The 23,014-nt window shown below is 46.7% G+C and overlaps 1 protein-coding gene across 7 annotated transcripts in view; it reads left to right on the top strand.

Annotated features, from left to right (window-relative positions):
• C4_1H8orf88 (chromosome 4_1 C8orf88 homolog) overlaps positions 1 to 23,014 on the top strand; it is a 736,309-nt gene that overhangs the window by 289,088 nt on the left and 424,207 nt on the right. The gene's annotated exons all lie outside the window — the stretch shown is intronic.

Genomic DNA, 23,014 nt, shown 5'->3' with positions numbered 1-23,014 from the left:
ATGGTGAGAGTAAAGGTGTTGCATTCGCATCTAAAGTGAACTAAGCTATTTTCTACAATTTTAAAGACTTGTTTGGATTACAGCATTGTGGATTTTTGTCGTTTGGTCATGTGTTAAGTCTAGTAATGATTACTTATTTTTCACTGTATTACTGTATGTGTTCACAAATGCTTTACACACTGTCTCTGAGATAAGCCTGCCTGCTCGTGCCAAGCTTCCAAAGGGGTGAGCAGGGGTTATTTTAGGAGTGTAGCCCCTTACCCTGATTAGACGCAGGGGTCCCTATTTGGTCAAAGGTACCTACCTCTACCAATTAGAGACCCTGAAATCTAACAAGGACACCTTAATAAACCTCCCCCTTTCTCCTCTGTTTCCCTTTGGCCCGTTCCCTGCTGCTGCTTCCCTGCCGCCCCACCCCCTAGCCGTCCATCCGCCGCCCCTCTCCCACCTCCCAGTTGCTCCTCCCTCCCTCACCACCATAAATGGCGACCGCTGCGCGGCAGTGACCCTGCTTGCCGCCCCGCTCCCACCTCCCAGTTGCTCCTCCCTCCCTCACCACCATAAATGGCGACCGCTGCGCGGCAGTGACCCTGCTTGCAGGCCAGGTCGCTCCCCACCTGCCGCACAGCTCCACCTGTGGGCCAGTGCCTCCCTCGCTGCCGCTACAGCATTTCCGTGAGTTCGATCCTGCTGTGCCCCACTTCTGACTGTTTGTTGTGCCCAATTAGTTTAATATCCCTGTTTTTTGTCTGTATTTTGTGAATTGCTGTACTGTCTTGCCTTCGTTTTGCCTTTGCTGTAATGTTTTGCACTTGCTTCCGCTCGCCCAGCTCGTTCCCCCTCCCCCTTTTTCACTGTATTACTGTATGTGTTCACAAATGCTTTACACACTGTCTCTGAGATAAGCCTGCCTGCTCGTGGCAAGCTACCAAAGGGGTGAGCAGGGGTTATTTTAGGAGTGTAGCCCCTTACCCTGACTAGATGCAAGGGTCCCTATTTCGTCAAAGGTACCTACCTCTGCCAATTAGAGACCCTGAAATCTAACAAGGACACCTTTTCTCCTCTGTTTCCCTTTGGCCCATTCCCCGCCACTGCTCCTCTGCGGCCCCACCCCCTTGCCGTCCATCCACCGCTCCCACCTGCTCCTCCCTCCCTCACCGCCTTAAATGGCAGCGCAGCTGATGTGCACAGCCTGTCTGCGCCTGACCGCGCCCAGCGCCAGAACCCCTGGACCCCGCGAATGCCACGCCGCCAGACTCCTCTACGACGCTAGCACTCTCCACGCACTCGACGCCAGCAGAAACCACAGCTGCTTCCAGGCCGCCCAAAACGCACCCACGGTCACTTCTCCTGCCGCACCTGCAGCTTCACCTGCGACAGAGCCTCCAAACCACAAACAGCGGGACAAACCGCCTCCGCTGCATAATCCTAAAAACCCTCTCCACACGCAACCACGCCGTCGAGCTCTGGGACCTGCTCGACACCTCCGCCCCTGACGTTGTCTTCCTGACCGAGACCTGGTTGAACGACTCCTTGGCGCCCAACATCGCCATAGCTATCCCGGACAGCTACAAGATCACCCGCAGGGACCTCGCCAATGGAAGCGGAGGAGGAATAGCCATCGTCTACAAGTCGACCCTTAAGGTCTCCACCCACTCAGACGACACCCTCAACACCGCCGAACACCTGCACTTCGGGATCCACACCGACCCCAACGCCACCCTCAGAGGAACACTCGTCTACAGACCCCTCGGACCCTGGGCACAGTTCAGCGACTCCATCGCCGACCTCCCTAGCGCACTCGCCTCCACGGACTACCTCATCCTCGGAGACCTGAACTTCCACCTCGAGAACAACAATGACGCCAACTCCGCCAGCCTGATCGACAACCTCACCAACCTCGGCCTCAGACAACTCGTCACCGCACCCAGGCACACCGCCGGCCAAACGCTTGACCCCATCTTCTCCACAAACACCCACGTCTCCTTCGACCACACCACCGAACTCCACTGGACCGACCACCGCTGCATACATTTCACCTTCAAGGAACCCACCACACACTACAGAACCCAACAGTTGCACAGTTGCCGCGCCGATGCTGGAGCAAAGTCACAGAGGACCAGCTGAGCACCACCCTCGCCCACAACCCGCCAACTGATCCCACCGACCCAGACGCCGCCGCCCGCAACGTAAGACAGTGGATCGACGACTGCGCCAACATCCTCGTCCTGCAAGAAACCCCCCAACAGCCGCACCAGCAAGAAATCCACCTGGCTCACCGAAGAACTCTGAACCTCCAAACGAGCATGCCGGAATCTGAAGAAGAAATGGCTACACAAACGAACACCGGACAGCAACGCAGCCCTCAAGGACACCACCTGCAGATATCGCCACCTCATCAGATTAGCCAAGAGATCTTCCTTCAAAGTCTGCCTGGATAACAACGCACACAACAGCAAAGAGCTCTTCAGCATCGTTAAGGAACTCTCCAACCCCAAAGCCAATGACATCCCGCCCTCACAAGAACTGTGCGACTCGCTAGCCACCTTCCTCCACCTGCAAGATCGCCGACATCCATGACCGCTTCAACACCTCGACCACCCCAACAAAGCCAGTCCTCACCCACCAGACGAACACCACCCGCATCAACGGCCTGACCTCCTGGACTAACGTCTACAACGACGAGACACGCAAGATCATGAACTCCATCCACTCAGGATCACCATCAGACTCCTGCCCACACCACGTATTCAACAAAGCAGATGCAGCCATCGCACCCCAACTACCGAAGGTCATCAACATCTCCTTCGAGACAGCTACTTTCCCGGAAAACTGGAAGCACTCCAAAATCAAGGCCATTCTCAAGAAGCCCAAAGCGGACCAAAAGGACCTCAAGAACTTCCGGCCCATTTCCATGCTCCCATTCCCGGCAAAGGTCATCGAGAAAATTGTCAACATGCAACTGACCCGCCACCTTGATGACAACAACATCTTAGACCCATCCCAGTCCGGATTCAGAAGAAACCACAGCACCTACACAGCACTCCTCGCCGCCACAGACGACATCAGGCGCCAACTAGACAACGGCGAAATATCAGCCCTCATCCTCCTGGATCTGCCAGCCGCCTTCGACGCGGTCTGCCACCGCACACTAAAAACACGCCTCCAAGAAGTCGGAATCCAAGAGAAAGCCCAAGACTGGACCACGTCCTTCCTCACCGGCAGAACCCAGAGCGTCGGACTCCCTTCCGATCCGAAGCTACCGACATCATCTGCGGCGTACCCCGGTGCTCATCCCTCAGCCCGACGCTGTTCAACGTCTAAATGGCCCCCCTCGCACAAGTGGCCCGCCAGCACAACCTCAACATCATCTCCCATGCCGACGACACCCAGCTCATCCTCTCCTTCACCAAAGACCCGCACATCGCCAAAACCAACCTCCATGAGGGAATGAAGGACTTTGCCAAATGGATGAGGAGCAGCCGACTGAAGCTAAACTCAGACAAGACGGAGATCCTCATCCTCGGACCGACCCCCTCAGCATGGGACATGGGCATGGTGGCCGACCACGCTGGGAACAGCGCAACACCCACAGATCACGCACGCAACCTAGGAATCATACTCGACTCCTCCCTCTCCATGTCAAAACAGGTCAACGCCGTCACCTCCTCCTCCTACAACACCCTCCTCATGCTCCGTAGGATCTACAAGTGGATCCCCACCGAAAGAATAAAAACAGTGACACAGGCCCGCCTCCTCCGCAGGCTGGACTATGGCAACGCACTCTATGCAGGAATCCCGGCCACACACCTGCCACAACTGCATCGCATCCAAAATGACTCCGCCCGACTGATCCTCGACGCAGCCACATCACCCACCACCTGAGATACCTACACTGTCTCCCCGTCGACAAGAGGATCACCTTCAAGCTCCTCACCCACAGCAGCACTCCACAACACCGGACCAGTCTACCTTAACAGCAGACTCATCTTCTACACCCCCACCCGCCAGCTCTGCTCCACCAGCCTCGCCCTTGCCGCTGTCCCCCACATCCAACGAAAGACCTCCGGCGGTAGGTCCTTCTCCTTCCTCGCCGCCAAGACCTGGAACACCCTACCTACCCACATACGACATACCCAAGACCTACTCACCTTCAGAAGACTCCTCAAGACCTGGCACCCCCCCGCGCCTTGAGACCCTCACAGGTAAGTAGTACGCTTTACAAGTACTGATTGATTGATTTAATGTAGTCTCATTCTGCTGCCCTAGCTGGTGGGCACAAGCACTTAGCCGATGTTTGGACGAAAGGAATCTGGGGATTGTATTTGACGATAAACTGTCCTTTGATGGTCAAATCAATGCCATGACTTCAGCATCCTTTTACACCCTCAAGATCATCAGGAAAGTGCTTTCTTCTATCCCTCACGATTTACAGAAGACTGTTGCCACCATCCTTGTTCTATCAAAAATAGATTATTGCAATGCTATTTACTTGAGCATTCAACAAAGACTCCTCAATAAATTCCAGATGTTGTAGAACTCAGCAGTTTGCCTGCTATTCCTAGGTACCAATCAGCCGCACAGTCATTAGTTAAACTGCACTGGTTACCTATCAGGAAACGTATTGAGTTCAATCTACTCTGTATTACTTTTATAGCTCTTAACTACGCTGACACAGAGTACCTAAAGCCTATTTTAACTTCGTACTCCCCTTCAAGGATGCTGCGCTCCTTAAGCAACTAAGAGTGTTGCTTCTCCGAAGTTCAGACTGTCCTCCTGGGACAGTAGAAGTTTTATAACCTACACCGCCAAACTCTGGAACAGTCTCCCTTTAAATCTGAAAACAATGACCAGTCTTCTTCCAGGAAAGCTCCAAAAACCTGGCTCTTTCGTTGATAAGTATGGACTCCTTTTCCATTATAACCTTCATTCAGTAGCAGTGCCAAGACGCCTTCGGGCAATTCAGCACCTTATAAAAATATATTTCATTTCATTCATACAAAAGCAAGAACATGAACCCCATCCATCTTTGGTAAAAATGATGCAGGTCTTCATAAAATAAAAAGAATGTTATATAAATATAGGGCAAACCGAGTTGGTGCCAGAACACACCCCTGCCTAAAGCCATTGTTCAGTGGTATCTTGCAAGTTAATGTGCCATTTGACTCAATTTCTACTTGCACCCAAGTGTAATTAGGGAGCATCCTAGTAAGTGATAGCATATTCATGAATTTTTAATTCCTCAGGGTTGACCCATAATGCTTCTCTGTATACCAAGTCAAATGCTCGCAAAAATCAACAAAGTGGTTCAATACATTGTCTGTGTGCTTGATAAATGTACTCACGAGAGTCCACAAGGCCCTACCCGAATCTAAAATGGTGTCCCTCTGATTTCACCTTGTTCACTGGGATTATTTTCTTTTATGCACTCATCTAAGACAATCTTAACATACACCTTTGCTCAGCCAATAGTTTATCTAATTGACCAGTAGTATTAGGGAGGGAGGGTCTTCTGTCTTTGAAGACTGGTTTGATCACAACCCCGTCCAGGAAACTGAAAAGTTACCAGTTTTTGTAATCCATTAAAAAAAAATGTATATTATTGAGATAAGCCACCAGAACAAATTGAGTTTTATTATGACAGCTGGCCAGCTGCTCTAGTAAGATTTAATTTTCACATTATATTGTATTCTCTTGATAGAACAAAGCTTGACCAGAGAATTGTTTGAATTATTTGTGTGACGGTTGCAAATACAGCATCCATAGAGGTCACACAGATAGCTTACCCAATCCGCCTCAGAATTTGCTTTTAACAAAGATTTGTTGTTAGAAGAACCTTTTCTGGTGACTCATTAAAATGTCTTTGAGTCCTAAGAGGCTAGGACTTCAGCGACCTGTTTTAACATAAGTATTTTTTTTTCTCCAGCACTGTTTGCAATAATTATGTTGTAAAGGGTAATCCTGTTTTTCTTGAACATTCCTTTTTTTATCTTTTGGATTCTTTTCTGTCTCAATTTATTATTTTCTAGTTTGCATTTGGAAGCTTTTGGTTTTGGTTGGACGTTTGTCCTAATGGGAGCCAAGAACTACACCTCTCTGCTGCTGAGGGCCATGAAGATGAAGAAGAGGAGGAGGAGGAGTTAGGCAGTACATAGGGTGCTCTACTCTCCCTTACGGCGGGATGCTTTTGATGTTTGTTGCATGTTTGCCCAGGATAGAGCCACTATACTTCCGAGGCTACCCTGCAGCCTGTGGTCCCTGAAGGTGAGGAGGAGAAGGAGCTACGTTCTACATAGTGTGCTCTGCTCTTCCTCAGTGCAGGACGCACCTCATTGAAACCTATCCAATAGCGGCCCTGCCAGCGCCTGGTAGCAGCAGGGCTGGACCAACCCCATGTTGTCTTCCCTCTCTCACTCGGCACTCTTGTTCAGTGTGGAACAGCCCTCCTCATATAACCATTGACTGTTTTCTTGAGCGTGGTGTTGGTTTAATTGCCAAAGAAATCGAAATGGCAGATATGCCTGCCGGTGGAGAGCCTCCCAAATTTATTTATTTCATATTTATTTTACCACCTTCAACTTAGCTTCGCCATTCTCAAGCATGCCCTTATTTCCTAATTCTCACCGTTTTTGTTTTGCCCTCTAATACTATAGAGGTCACTCTGCAACTTAAAAATAAGACGATGCATCGGGTCCACTAAAATCAATTAAAACGTTGCTGTCTATGATAGCATTCTTCTTGTGAGGCGAATTCCCGAGGTAGTCTTATCTCCTAAAAGCTGTCAAGGGGATTATGCTTGATGTTTTCCCTCTGAGGCGGAAGCCGGAGGTTTGCTTTGCTTACTTGTACTTTGTGGCACAAAAACGACTGAAAAACGATTGAATTGCTAATCTGTTTATTTTAGAAATTGTAAAATATTTTAATCAGGTGCTCTTTTATTTCTCCACCCCCCACCTCAAGGCGAGATTAATTCGCCGAGGCCTTTTCACGGTCTCTTCCCACAGCGCCGCTGTACTCAGGCGCTGGGAAGCTATCAGCATCACTTTGGGCGCCATCTTTAATTGGGAAGGCTGGCCGGTTTGCTCTGTGCCCCTCCCGCCCTCCCAGGGTATTTAAGGGCGTTACCCTCAATCCCCAGTACCTGCTTGATGTTTTCCCTCTGAGGCGGAAGCCGGAGGTTTGCTTTGCTTACTTGTACTTTGTGGCACAAAAACGACTGAAAAACGATTGAATTGCTAATCTGTTTATTTTAGAAATTGTAAAATATTTTAATCAGGTGCTCTTTTATTTCTCCACCCCCCAGCGCCGCTGTACTCAGGCGCTGGGAAGCTATCAGCATCACTTTGGGCGCCATCTTTACTTGGGAAGGCTGGCCGGTTTGCTCTGCGCCCCTCCCACCCTCCTCCCACCCCGCCCAACTATGTATATCAACAACCGATTCGCCCGACCGCGCAGCGGGCGCGCCAAAGGCAAGCCCGTCTGCGCCCGTCTACGCTTGGCCCGGGCCTAGAGCCACCCCCCCCTGGTTCTCTCCCTCTGTCCCCACGTATTCACTACTCTGCCGCACAGCTCCAGCATCTTCGCCCAACGACTAGTCAGTCATGTCTCATATCCCACCCAAACTCCTTGTTCACAAGCCAAGTTACTCAATGCCCAGGTTGTCACGCCATGATACCGTCCGCCCGCAAATTACCCCCTGGTGGTAAGCACTACTCAACGGAAACCTACACCATTGCGCTCGTTAACGTCCGCTCGCTTGGCAAACACAGCCAAGACATTCATGAGCTGATCCAGGATCATAAAATAGATCTCCTGTTCATGACAGAAACATGGATGGGCCAAGCATCCGACCCAGATCTAGTCATAGCCGTTCCTGCGGGGTTTACCACCTACAGACTGGATAGGCAAACTAAGAAAAAAGGTGGTGGTATTGCCATCATTGCTCGTGACACTTACACTGTAAGGTTCACGATGATTCCACAGACTTCCTGTGAAGCCTTAGAATTTGCTATCAAACTGTACCCTTCTTATACCTTTAAAGGGATTCTCCTTTATCGACCTCCGGGGCCCAGGAATGATTTCCTTGGGACTCTTAGGTCCTTTCTGGAAACATCTGCGCTTGACAACTCCTTCACCATTCTAGGTGATTTTAATTTTCATTTTGACGCTCCTGACAACCCTGATACCGCTACGCTCTTAGCTGACATGTCCACCTTCGGCCTTCTTCCCCTAGTTCACTCCCCTATGCACGAAGGAGGTCACACGTTAGATGGCATTTTTTCAAATGCCACGGGCCTCCAAGTCACAGAAATACTCCCCTTAACTTGGTCTGATCACCATCTCATCCTGGTATCGCTTCAAGTACATGACCCTTTGGCCGACAAACCCAACCCCAAGCCCCGCCAACCCTATCTAGCATGGGATGATATAGATGAATGCAGGCTGGAACCCTTGCTCAAAGACACCTCCCCCACTCTATCTCCCGACCCTAACACCGCTACTTCCCAATTCCACAACTGGGTTAGCTCGGCAGCCAAAGACTTGGTCCAAGTCAAACAACGGTCACGCAACAGATCTACCCCGTCCGCCCCGTGGTACACGGAGGAATTACGCACACAAAAGCAACCGTGTCGAAACAGAGAGAGACACTGGCGGAAGGATTACACTCCCGAAGCCAAATCCCTGTACAAAGAGTCAGTAGCAAAATACAAAAATCTTATTTTTGAGGCAAAAAAAAGGTATTACTGCAACAAAATAGAAACTGCACAAAACTCGAACAAATCTCTATATGAGACCACCAAACAATTAGCAGGTCTCTCTGTCGATCTCACACCTCCCCCGTCCCAAGCTCTCTGCAATGCTTTGTCCAAGTTTTTCTTCAGCAAAGTTGACGATATTTATCGGGTCTTCGCCAATAACGCAACCCCTTCCCACAGGCCTTCAACTCACCTTGACGGACCAATCTTTCCTCAGTTCAGAGAGGTGACCTGTCTTCAGGTGCTAAACATCGTTTCCTCCATTAAATCTGGCTCGGCTCTAGACCCTTGCCCCCTGAAGGTCCTGCGGCCAATCATGGATGCAGTTCTTCCGGCCATGACTGATATCTGCAACTCCATGTTTAGCACAGGTACTTACCCTGAGACACTAAAGAAAACCCTGATAAAACCGCTCCTCAAAAAATCTACCCTTGATGAGGAAGAACTCAAAAGTTACCGCCCGATCGCCAGTCTCCCACTACTAGCGAAAATAGTGGAAAAAATCATGAATGCCCAACTCTCTCTCTTTATCGAGGACAATAAATGTCTAGACGAATCGCAGTTTGGCTTCCGCCGCTTCCATGGAACTGAGACCGCCTTGGTCAAAGCGGCGGACGACATCAGATCCATTCGGGATGCAGGAGGCACAGCAGTCCTGATATTATTGGATCTATCGGCGGCCTTCGACACGGTCGACCATACCACCTTGGTCGACCGTGTCGAGAGCATAGGCATCCGAAGCAACGCAAAAAATCTTCTTGCCTCCTTCCTGGCTAATAGGACCCAGGTCGTCACTGTAGGACCTTTTGAATCCTCCCCCCTGTCACTGCCATGTGGAGTTCCCCAAGGCTCATCCCTCAGTCCGACACTATTCAACATTTATGTGTCGGACCTTGCCAAAGTCATCAGGGCACATGGGATGAGCCTCACGTCCTACGCAGATGACACCCAATTGGTCCTCGCCGTCAAGAATGACGGGCCTCAGAAAGCCAACTTGTTCAACCAGGGCATGCTAGCAATTGGGAACTGGATGGCACACAACTGCCTGAAATTAAACACCGATAAATCGTAAGTTGTAATTTTTGGCAATCTTTCCCCGGAGTGGTCCCCCCTTTGGTGGCCTTCACCCATGGGCCAGCCTCCAGACCCGGTTAACAAGGTGAGGAACCTGGGAGTCCTGTTCGACAATCGTCTGAACTTCTTACCACATGCTAACCAGATCTCCTCCTCAGCCTTTCATAAATTAAGGCTCATTAAGAAAATTCTGCCCTTTCTACCTGAAAATGCCGCCAAAACATTGGTGAGATCCCTGGTACTCTCCACCCTAGACTACTGTAACGCTCTGTTTCTAGGTGCCCAGGAGAGTGTTATCAAAAATGCAGGCTATTCAGAACGCGGCAGCCAGGCTCCTAGGGCGAATCCCCAAATACCAACCGGTGTCACCCACCATAAGACAACTTCACTGGCTACCGGTGAAGAAGAGGATTAAGTTCAAGTCCCTGTGCTTGGTATACAAGGCTTTACACAATGCTGGACCAGTGTTCTTCACTCAGAACCTAACCCCCTACTGCCCTTCCAGAACACTGCGCTCCTCCAGTTCCCTGGAACTGGTGGTCCCCCGAACCAAATCTGTCAACTGGGGTGACAGAAGATTTCTCGTAGCCGCACCGAAACTGTGGAACACACTGCCTCACTCAATCAAGACCAGTACTTCCCTCTGGTCTTTCCGCAAAAACCTCAAAACCTGGCTTTTTAATCAATGAACTTCAGCTCCCCTTGCTGGCTAAACATTGCAGTTATTTAGCGCCGAGATGCCCGCGGGCCTTCGTTCGCGCTTTACAAATGCTGTTATAAATAAATAAATAAATAAATAAATTATGTGATTATTAATGTTAAACATCCTACTGACACAATAGATATTCCTCTTGCTAACCCTTTTTTCTGCATGACAATATGGATTATTTTTCCTCTCTTGTTGGTTCACGTGGAGCATTATTGGATGCCCTTATAATAGATTGCAATTTTGTTAATGTCTACAAAGTGTTTAATTCTAATCACGTACAAGTAAAGGTTGCTCTTCTCCTATAGCCTACGTTTTTGTGTTTAGGCAGTTTGTTACTGTTTATTCTGATTATCTGTACACGGGAGCTACTATACCAACCAGTATCCCCTCATTGTCTCCATTTGTTTACCCGGCCCTTGTGTTCGTGGTCCCACCTCTGCAATCCATAATGAGACCTTTAAAGATGGTGGGCTTTGAATTAATTGGTGTTTTGTCAAACCCGTTTTCTTTTTTAACACATTTTTGTGATATTTATTTTTCATCTTGTTTCAGACACAGTTCTATTGCAGGTTCTTTTAACTCCCTTTGCGCTGTTATTTCAAAGTTGCTAAACAACAGATGTCCTCTTTTTTTGCAGTATCTATGTATAATGTTAAGGGATTTGTATTGTCCAAATTTAAAGCAAAGGGACGAAGGTTGAAATATACAGTAAGATTGAAGAATCATTAATTAGATTTGTTTTTGTTTTTTGACCTCCTTTCAGGAATCAACACTTTCTTGAATATTTTAGTTGGTACCTTCTTAACTGTAACCTGCTTGTTCGGGAAAAATATTTAGACTTCTCCTGAGTAGCTACACATGTTGACTTCTTTGAAGATACCGTCTTCAATGGAACAAATGCAATGAGCATGGAGTCCCCCCTATTTAGAATATGGCCAGTTGCCTGTGGCGCTCATTCTTTAGGAAATGAACATTTCCATATCTGCTATTTGAAAGGACCTTTTATACACTTATTTTTTATACAACTTGGAACGAGGAATGTAGCGACCTAAAGTATATCATGAACGTGGTGAGGTTTAAAAAAATATATATGTCTATTTGATGCAAATTTTGACTGGTTAGAATGTTGTGAACGGTGGACTAATGGTAGAACTAGCTCCTCTGTTTGCGAAGAGGATGAAATTCTACTAATATGTTTGAATTTATACATTTCAATTCTGTTGAGATCTCAGTTAATAGGGATGAGTGAGACTTTATATTCTTTTTCCCTAAAATTTGAGTCTCTAAAATTCCATTGAGCGTATTCTGCATTAAAATCAGAATATCCAGCATGTGAGAAGCAGTGAGGTGTAGAGAAGATAACAATCATGAATGAGTATTCCTGTGTACAGTAACCACCGGTGCCTGAAGATTGAACACATTTTTGAAGAAGGCATCGCATTATCGCTTGATTTCGTAGGATGAGAATTCATAGGAGCTAACTAAATATCTGCTGTAATCGAGGGGATGTAAAAACCTTTGGTGACAGACACAGAGATGGCTTTATTATAGTAGGATTTACAAAAGGGGGTGGTGATGAACAGAGTGTCTGAATTGAGCAGACCACTCTTACCCAGTCCAAAGATCAGGGCTTGATCCATCACCGTTATTTATCTCACTGCCCCATCCCAGCTCAGAACCTGGCTATATGCAAATCAGTCTGTCCCTGGCCCAGTGCATCATGGGAACAGGGCAGACTAAACTACCAAGCCAATTCTTTACCAGAAAAGAGACAAGCTACCGGGGACCGGTTTCTGGCATTTCAGCCTCTTCGGCCCGGCTTGCTTGAATCCTGATGGAGCAGTGAGAAAGGGACTCATGTCTGAGTATACCCTGCCACACCTATAGTGGCCAAAATCGATTTACAAAAGGGGGTGGTGATGAACAGAGTGTCTGAATTGAGCAGACCACTCTTACCCAGTCCAAAGATCAGGGCTTGATCCATCACCGTTATTTATCTCACTGCCCCATCCCAGCTCAGAACCTGGCTATATGCAAATCAGTCTGTCCCTGGCCCAGTGCATCATGGGAACAGGGCAGACTAAACTACCAAGCCAATTCTTTACCAGAAAGGAGACAAGCTACCGGGGACCGGTTTCTGGCATTTCAGCCTCTTCGGCCCGGCTTGCTTGAATCCTGATGGAGCAGTGAGAAAGGGACTCATGTCTGAGTATACCCTGCCACACCTATAGTGGCCAAAATCGATTTACAAAAGGGGGTGGTGATGAACAGAGTGTCTGAATTGAGCAGACCACTCTTACCCAGTCCAAAGATCAGGGCTTGATCCATCACCGTTATTTATCTCACTGCCCCATCCCAGCTCAGAACCTGGCTATATGCAAATCAGTCTGTCCCTGGCCCAGTGCATCATGGGAACAGGGCAGACTAAACTACCAAGCCAATTCTTTACCAGAAAGGAGACAAGCTACCGGGGACCGGTTTCTGGCATTTCAGCCTCTTCGGCCCGGCTTGCTTGAATCCTGATGGAGCAGTGAGAAAGGGACTCATGTCTGAGTATACCCTGCCACACCTATAGTGGCCAAAATCGATTTACAAAAGGGGGTGGTGATGAACAGAGTGTCTGAATTGAGCAGACCACTCTTACCCAGTCCAAAGATCAGGGCTTGATCCATCACCGTTATTTATCTCACTGCCCCATCCCAGCTCAGAACCTGGCTATATGCAAATCAGTCTGTCCCTGGCCCAGTGCATCATGGGAACAGGGCAGACTAAACTACCAAGCCAATTCTTTACCAGAAAGGAGACAAGCTACCGGGGACCGGTTTCTGGCATTTCAGCCTCTTCGGCCCGGCTTGCTTGAATCCTGATGGAGCAGTGAGAAAGGGACTCATGTCTGAGTATACCCTGCCACACCTATAGTGGCCAAAATCGATTTACAAAAGGGGGTGGTGATGAACAGAGTGTCTGAATTGAGCAGACCACTCTTACCCAGTCCAAAGATCAGGGCTTGATCCATCACCGTTATTTATCTCACTGCCCCATCCCAGCTCAGAACCTGGCTATATGCAAATCAGTCTGTCCCTGGCCCAGTGCATCATGGGAACAGGGCAGACTAAACTACCAAGCCAATTCTTTACCAGAAAGGAGACAAGCTACCGGGGACCGGTTTCTGGCATTTCAGCCTCTTCGGCCCGGCTTGCTTGAATCCTGATGGAGCAGTGAGAAAGGGACTCATGTCTGAGTATACCCTGCCACACCTATAGTGGCCAAAATCGATTTACAAAAGGGGGTGGTGATGAACAGAGTGTCTGAATTGAGCAGACCACTCTTACCCAGTCCAAAGATCAGGGCTTGATCCATCACCGTTATTTATCTCACTGCCCCATCCCAGCTCAGAACCTGGCTATATGCAAATCAGTCTGTCCCTGGCCCAGTGCATCATGGGAACAGGGCAGACTAAACTACCAAGCCAATTCTTTACCAGAAAGGAGACAAGCTACCGGGGACCGGTTTCTGGCATTTCAGCCTCTTCGGCCCGGCTTGCTTGAATCCTGATGGAGCAGTGAGAAAGGGACTCATGTCTGAGTATACCCTGCCACACCTATAGTGGCCAAAATCGTAGCTTGTTTCCTTCCCAGTGTAAGAATTGGCTTATGTAGTTTGGTTTGCCCTGTTCCCATCATGCACTGGGACAGGAACAGACTAATTTGCATACAGCCAGGTTCTGAAACTGGGATGGTGCAGTGAGCTAAAAAACGGTGTTGGATCTAGCCCTGATCTCTTGACTGGGTGAGAGTATTCTGTTTAATTCAGAGACTCTGTCCCTCACCACCCCTTGTTGTAAATATTTTTGTCCACCCTAAGCGTGGAAGGGTATACTCAGATGTGAGTCCCTTGCTCATTGCACCATCAGGATTCAAGCAAGCCGGGCCGAAGAGGCTGAAATGCCAGAAACCGGTCCCCGGTAGCTTGTTTCCTTCCCAGTGTAAGAATTGGCTTATGTAGTTTGGTTTGCCCTGTTCCCATCATGCACTGGGACAGGAACAGACTAATTTGCATACAGCCAGGTTCTGAAACTGGGATGGTGCAGTGAGCTAAAAAACGGTGTTGGATCTAGCCCTGATCTCTTGACTGGGTGAGAGTATTCTGTTTAATTCAGAGACTCTGTCCCTCACCACCCCTTGTTGTAAATATTTTTGTCCACCCTAAGCGTGGAAGGGTATACTCAGATGTGAGTCCCTTGCTCATTGCACCATCAGGATTCAAGCAAGCCGGGCCGAAGAGGCTGAAATGCCAGAAACCGGTCCCCGGTAGCTTGTTTCCTTCCCAGTGTAAGAATTGGCTTATGTAGTTTGGTTTGCCCTGTTCCCATCATGCACTGGGACAGGAACAGACTAATTTGCATACAGCCAGGTTCTGAAACTGGGATGGTGCAGTGAGCTAAAAAACGGTGTTGGATCTAGCCCTGATCTCTTGACTGGGTGAGAGTATTCTGTTTAATTCAGAGACTCTGTCCCTCACCACCCCTTGTTGTAAATATTTATTATAGTAGGAGCATAGTCCTTGAAATTCAGAGGCTTAATTGGGTGTCTCAAGAAATATTAGTACGTTCTACTATTTGCAGTGGGTCTCCAGAGCATTTGGGGCTCACAATGTGACAGCAAATCAGAATAATCCAGAACTACGGAAGCTCCCTTTGAATATTTAGAGTCAAAGTTACCGATTGTTATGAGCGGGGAACAAGAAAAAGGTGTGGGTGTAAACCATAGGTGGAACAGATTGAAAGGATTCACCGCAGAAAGGGAAGCTGAGGTTGAATAATTACTGTTAAGAGTTGCATTTTCTTCCTCCTGAATTTGAAATTTGCACAGTCTTGTTGCCCATTGTTTTTGGGGTTAGTTTTTGGGAAGAGATTAAGCAGAATTTGTTTGAAGGCATTGTACACACAAGACTAAGTCTCGTAGCTCACCAACATATAATATCAATGTTGGCAGCCCTATTGTTGGACACCATTCTAATAAGGAGAACAAAGTAATTAAGTATTTGAAACAAGATGAGAGCAGTGTCTTACCTCCTCCCAGGGTTAATATATATATATATATATATAGTCTAACTCAACCACAGATTATGCCAGTTGTTAAGACTTGAAATGTTCTTATAATTTCTATTTTCAGAACAGCTTTACAATTTATTGTTCAAGAATTTAGAGTGGGTCGTTGCACCCATCCAGACAGAACAGTTCATATCCGTTTCCATGTTCCCGCTGCAGAGGAGCCAGCCATATGCAAGTCCTTTTTCCCAGCACCCCAGGGCAGGAGAACATAGTGCCTAGGGTATAGAGGCTTCTATTTAAGCGTTAGACCAGGGCAGCTAGAAAAGTGGATCTGAAGGAAGCCAGAGACTTGATGCAGTGCAATTTCCTATACCTTTCTGGCTCTTGTGTAGTCATCCAAATGATTGTGCCACTGGTCCTGTGTACCATTGGTTATTAGCTGAAAGTATATTCTAGAAGCGAACATCAGTAAATCAATTTCAAATTACAGTGAAACCTATGTGGCTTCACAAGAACGACTGAGGATGGTTTCCAAACCCTGAAGGTTTATCAGAAAGTAAGTAAAAGATGCAAGCTTTGTTAATTAAATAAATCAATCAGTCCACTAAGCCTAACATTCAGTACTGGTAATTAAACCTTTGATATACGTCAGGTAAAGAACAATGCAAATCATTATAAAATACAAAATGCAAAACAGGTGGTGTCATTCTGAAATGAACCAAGTTAAGATTAATTTTAAAAGGCTGAAATGTTAAAGAGTCTAACTCAAGAATTTACGGAAATTATAGATCAAATTGCAGAGCTTAGAAAGTTCTTTCCTTAACAGTCAGGACAGGATCTCCTAACAACCGTACTGAACCCAGCAGCGACCTCCAGTCAAGTTCAGCTGTCTCATTGGAACAGGTAACCCCCCTCCCCCCTCTTTCTCATCATTGGACAAAGGCACACACAGCTGCACTGCCTTAAATGTATCTGTGGTCTGGGCAGCATGGTACGAAAGAATCTTTTCTGATTCCCGCACACTGTGTAAATCACAACAGACATTCAGTTGAATGTTTCTACTCTTAATATTTGCAGAAGCAAAACAGCGAGCTACTCTTCAAGTTATTTAAGGGTATCTTGCTCCTGTAATAAAAATAGAAACATGAAAGCGCATTTCAAAAAACAAAATTGTGTTATCAGTGACATTTTGATCATTTGAGGCATAGTCTATATTTTGACAACTTTAAAAATGTGTATTTAGTTAACATTAATTAATATGCAACATTTGGATATATAAAATGAGGCCTTTTTATGCATACATAGCCATACATTTACACACAGCTTAATTAACATCTGATTAGTAAAGATTCTGAAGCATAAAATTTGCACTTGTCCACACCATAACCTGTGAAAAATCAAGTCGGGCTTCACCTCGAATACATTTTGCAAAGGCTTAAAGGACTTCCAAAGGGCATCCCACTGACGTTCTTGTGAGGCAATAAACTGATATAAGTGCCCAAAAAAGTAATCGCATAACTGGCTCAAGTGGACGGACGGAGAGTGGATAAGCCGCAAAGGTATTTTCAGGTGTTAACGGCGTCTGTTGCGTCAATGCTTCTGTGGTCGGGCACGAGTATGGCACAATTGGAGCTCAGATCAGTTGGGCTTGCGGTCTGCCTTACCATTCCAAGCAGATTCACTACCCTTACAAATTATCTCGGTTTCATGAACACACTCAGCTCAACTGTGTGTAGGCTAGCCAGAGCATATTTGTTTGTAACTAAATGAGTATCTCTGTGTCTTGTCTGTGGAAAGTGATGCATGTGTTTTCTGTATCTGTGTGCATATGTCCCTGCTCAAGGCTTGTCTGTGTGTATAATTATCTGTTGCTCTGTATGCGCAAGTCTGTGCGTTTTAGACTGTGTATGCATGAAGGTCTATAGGCTTTTGGTTCAATCTGAAGGTGTAGATGAATATATGCACATTTTCATGTGTTTTATTTTTATTCGTGTGCATGGATTGTGTTAGAAATTGGGTTTCTAGTTGGCAGCAGTATGCACACTGTTCAAGCAGGAACCACAATCCTAGTCAGAGTAAGATCACACTAAAAGTTAACCTGTGCTCACACTCTCGTGGCTTGTTACAGTGCAGGCAGCCTTAATTTAAGAGGCAATGTGTAAAGTAGTTGCCCACAACAAACAGTAACAAAATGAAGACTCCCCAAAAATACTTCACACTGGGTGAGATAAATATACAATACTTTTACGAATACATCAAGACCAAAACGACAAAAATCCAATAAGTAGAAGTTGAGATATGAATTTTTAAAGAATAAGTGTATTTATAGCTTAGAAGCAATACGTTTCTATGGGGTTTATCTGGTCTCGCTGGACCAGGGCAAAGTCAAAAGTTCAATTCAACTGCGATGGAGCGCATTTCGGATACAGGAGCCACGCAGCCTGCTGAATAGAGTACCTTAATCCTAGTCACAACAGTGAAGTGCGGTGTACAGCCGAATGATGCGTCAGTGTCTATCTCGCTGTCGCGGTGATGAATCTATTTCCTCATCACAGTGGTGGTGATGCGTTAGGTTCCGAAGAGGAAGCGCTAAAGCAGAGGCATGCTGGTTCTGAGTGCAATGCGCCGAGTTTCTCTATGCAGTCAAGGGAATGGGTTGGTCTTCTCACGCTGCTGCTGCGATGCATGGTGCCGAGGAGTCTATTTCTGGAGGAGATGCACTGGTTGTGAATGCAATGTGCTTGGTCCACTCCCACAACAGGGGTGATGTGTTGGTTCTGCTTCATGCAAGCAGAGGATGCGTCGTCTCCACTGGAGAAAGCACCTGGGTCCACTGCTAGTGGGCCAGGCACAGGAGCAGATGATGAGACTTTGAAATCCCTAAGTGTCAGAATGCAGGGGCCAAGCCAACAAACCCTTGTAGATCACGCTGGGCTTAAGAACGATTCCAGCACTTCCTCAGCAGGGTCATAGAGCAACAGGGTAGCACAGCAGAAAAGCAGTTCTTCCGGAGCAGCAGTCAGGCAGAGAGTCAGTCCTTGTAGCAACACAGCAGTTCTTCTGACAGAGGTTCTTTACAGGTTCTTTGTATATGGTATTACCTGACAATAAATGTGGTTCCTGCCTGGACAGCGTTCATACTCTGCCAACCAGAAACCCAATTTCTAATATTAGTGATCAGTAGTGAGGATAGGACTTGTATTTGTGCAGTGCCATACAGTGACTGGTGTACACTACTATCCAAACCTAAGACCATTGCGAGTTTTAAATTCTCCTTTTCTCTTAATTGGTCATTTTTTCTAAATGTAACTCCTGCTTCATCTTCTTACATCGAAGACTCTTGTTTTTTTGCACAGAGGTGCCTTGTGAAAAAGGGGCTAACCCTTGATTGCAACTCCCTATCATTTTATAACATTAAGGAGTTGCAGCTTTCTGCAAGGAGAGGGGGCTAGCTGTGAATATGAGATACACAAAGAAGGATCTTCAGGCCGCCCTGTATGGTTTTGAGGAGGCACACTGGGGAAAGGCTTCAACAGAGGACAATGGGGGTGATGACTGTGGAGGACCTCTTTGCAGCTATAGAGGATGCAGAGCTCTGGCACTACTTGGTGGATTTCAAACTAGAACCCCACGAGGGAAGTGGCCCTGAAAAGGAGGGAGACGAGAAGAAACATGACTTGGCCTAGGCTCCAGAGGAGAGAGGGAAATTCCACTAATATGTAGTCTTCTGATGGATCCATTTCTGGTAACAGTGTCTGCTCCCAAACCTGGTCCCCGGAGGAGTTCAAGGGCAGACAGGCTGAGAGGTACCTGAGGCTGCAGCTGGCTGCAGAGGAGAGAAGAGCTTAGGCTGACAAAGCCCTGGCGGAGAAAAGGAGGGTTGAGGGCCTTAGTCAGAGAATTATTTTTCATGGAGGCAGCTAGTCTTAGAGAGCCTTGGAAGAAAGGAAGATCTTGCTGCCTCATGAACGGAGTCTCAAGGAGCTGGACTTGAAGTCTAAACAGCTGGCAGAGTCTAACAGAAATGGTGGCAGCAATAAGAATGTATACAGTGGTGTAGAGTGGATTCACATACTCATGGGGTTGATGCCTGACTACAAGGAGGGTGGGTGACATATACAGGTGGTTTGAGGTATATGAGGCTACTCTAGAAGTGCACAGGATCCTTTACGAGGTTTGAGGAGCTGGCACATGTAGGCATATACACCAAAATAGTGGGGCAAACCTTTAACCCCACTTCAGTGGCGACAGCCTCATTTTCAACAATGCATATGCTTCCTTTATTTCATCTGAAACTTTTTCACTTCATATCTTAATCCTTATGTAATGCGCTGCACGATCCCTTTGCTTTTAGTTAAACTCCTCCTCATGCAAGGCAAATGCGAATTTCCCAGGTTTCTCATGTAATGGCGGGCCATCCAAACCTCTCAACCAAAAACACATACTAAAGCATGGTTCCTTTCAAGCAGTTTGTTTATTTATCCAATGCATTTCGGACCCATTTGGTTCTTCGTCAGGGATCATACTGTAAATAACGAAGAAACATATATTAGCAACCAACTTTTAAAACCATAGTCTCCAATTCATTTTAAACTCTATCGTTTTGTACTGCACATCATCCGTAAGTGCCATTCTAATATATCCTTTGTGTAACATTTTAAATACCCTATTACCACCTGAATCACCCCTTTAACATCTCTCCCTTCGTGTGTTCAATTATTTATTCTAAGCTTCTTCACTCTCCCTTCGGGTCAACACGGTTTACTCTCTGCTCTTCTTCCGTAATTATTCTCCAACCCCCTCTTCCTCCCACAGTCTTCCCTTCACCTTTCAGCCAAATCTTCTGTTTCCCCACAATCTACCGTCTCATCTCTAGGTCCCTCCTTCTCTTTAACCTCCCTCTTTCTTTCTTATCTCTCAGCTTTTCACATTCAGCGTACCTGCTTGACTGCAAACATCCTCCTCTCTTTTGTGAAAATAGAAGCTCTCCAATTTACTGTGGACCGTTTATTTATTAATGTTTTATTGAGACAAATTGTGCTGCAGAGGCCCGGTTATGCTGGAGTAGTGGCAAAATATATTCCGGTGTTTTATCATGTCACTATAGGGGATTATGGGAGATGTAGTTAATCCTTAGAGTATTCGTTTATTCAGGTGTAAACTAGAGGGTAAAATGAAGGGGCGGGTCACAGTCACGAAAGCAGGAGTTTTGTATTTAAAAGAGGGGGAGTAACGAAGAAAGGAGAGCGTCTATTTTCACATAAGAGAGGAGGATGTTTGCAGTCAAGCAGGTATGCTGAATGTGAAAAGCTGAGAGATAAGAAAGAAAGAGGGAGGTTAAAGAGCAGGAGGGACCTAGAGATGAGACGGTAGATTGTGGGGAAACAGAAGATTTGGCAGAAAGGTGAAGGGAAGACTGTGGGAGGAAGAGGGGGTTGGAGAATAATTACGGAAGAAGAGCAGAGAGTAAACCATGTTGACCCGAAGGGAGAGTGAAGAAGCTTAGAATAAATAATTGAACACACGAAGGGAGAGATGTTAAAGGGGTGATTCAGATGGTAATAGGATGTTACACAAAGGATATATTAGAATGGTACTTACGGATGATGTGCAGTACAAAACGATAGAGTTTAAAATGAATTGGAGTCTATGGTTTTAAAAGTTGGTTGCTAATATATGTTTCATTGTTATTTACAGTATGTTCCCTGACGAAGGACCAAATGGGTCCGAAATGCATTGGATAAATAAACAAACTGCTTGAAAGGACCCATGCTTTAGTACGTGTTTTTGGTTGAGAGGTTCGGATGGCCGCCATTACATGAGAAACCTGGGAAATTCGCATTTGCCTTGCATGAGGAGGAGTTTAACTAAAAGCAAAGTGATCGTGCAGCGCATTACATAAGGATTAAGATATGAAGTGAAAAAGTTTCAGATGAAATAACGGAAGCATATGCATTGTTGAAAATGATTCTGTCGCCACTGAAGTGGGGTTAAAGGAATGCCCCACTATTTTGGTGTTTATGTTTAACACGTGCAGTGTGGGCACGCCACTCGGAAAAAATTGGGTTTAAAAGGACAAGTAAAATATAGTTGAAAAACGGTGTGCAACCCGTTTCTTATGTGAACATGTAGGCATATACCTGGTGATGGGAGAGACACCCTACTGCCCCTTGATAGGAGGGACAGGTTGAAGTATCCCATCATAAAAGAGACCCTTGTCATGAAGTATGGATTCACCCTAAATGGTGCGCATTGATATTCAGGGACATTCAGAAACTGTTTCACCAATCCTGGGAGGGTTTTTGTGGGTTGCTTTAGCAAGGCACTGGATGGTTGAGTGAAGGGTAGTGAGGTGAACACACATGAGGGGCTGTACAATCTGATGTCTAGAGAGCACATGTTAAGTCCCTGTTTTCCAGAGCTATTCTAACACTGGTTAATTGTAATTTCTCTGACCCCAGGGAACTTGCAAAGGAGGCAGATCTCTTGAGCGAGTACCACGATGTCCGAGAAGGCATTTGGGAGTGATCCTAAAGTGGGTGGCTCAGTTTCCCCTTAACAGAGTGAGACGGAGGTACGCAGTACCCAGCCTGGCTCTGGTATAGTGAGGGGGGAAGAGGGTCTCCTGTCCCTTTTAAAGAGTGGGAAGAGAGGTGGCTTAGTGCCAGGGTGCCCTGGAAAGCCTGTGGCCTGGCTCTTGACACTGACAGGTGTCAATGGCCTCTGTTGGTTGTTGTCTGTGTGGTCAGAGGTTTCCCTGAGATGGGGACAGAAGTTAGACCTAGGGGTTGGAATGGGCCACATCACACTGTTGGCCATGGTGGTACTGTGTGCCTACTGGAATGCAGCTGTAATCAAAGTAAGGTTAGGTGTTGCACAGAATGGTTCCACTGGTGAGAAGAAGGGTTCCCCATGGGTCAGTTCTATGGGCCCTAGAGATTAGACGAGACATCCAACTAGGTTCAGAGAGGCGTAGAACTGGCAAGTGTCCCTGCAGTAGTGAGCCATTGTCCATTTTCCATCACCCTAAGTAGGAAAGTCCATCAAGGTATTGATTAGTCTAACCTGGCTTTAGGCTGGAGGGGGGTTGTGCTCGAAATGGGCCCTTTTCGCAGGGTTACCACAAACTTTTTTCCTTCCTCCTTCTCATTTTCTGGACTGTTTTTGTTTGCTTCTGGATTTTTTTTTTTTACTTCTAACCAGTGCTAACGTGCCTGTGCTCTCTTCTTAAAACTAGTTAACATTGGTTTATCCACAATTGGCATATTTTGGATTCACTTATAAGTCTTAGTAAAGTGCACTACATAGGTCCAGGGCCTAGACGTCAAATGCCACTAGTGGGCCTGCAGCACTGATTGTGCCACCCATTAAGTAGGGCTTAACTCATGTCTCAGGTCTGCCATTGCAGAGCCTGTAAGGTCA

The sequence above is a fragment of the Lissotriton vulgaris genome, chromosome 4_1, assembly GCF_964263255.1.
Source record: "Lissotriton vulgaris chromosome 4_1, aLisVul1.2, whole genome shotgun sequence".
In the NCBI taxonomy this organism is placed as follows: Eukaryota; Metazoa; Chordata; class Amphibia; order Caudata; family Salamandridae; genus Lissotriton; species Lissotriton vulgaris.
The sequence above is the reverse complement of the archived record's forward strand: the minus strand, read 5'-3'. Positions and strand labels throughout refer to the sequence as shown.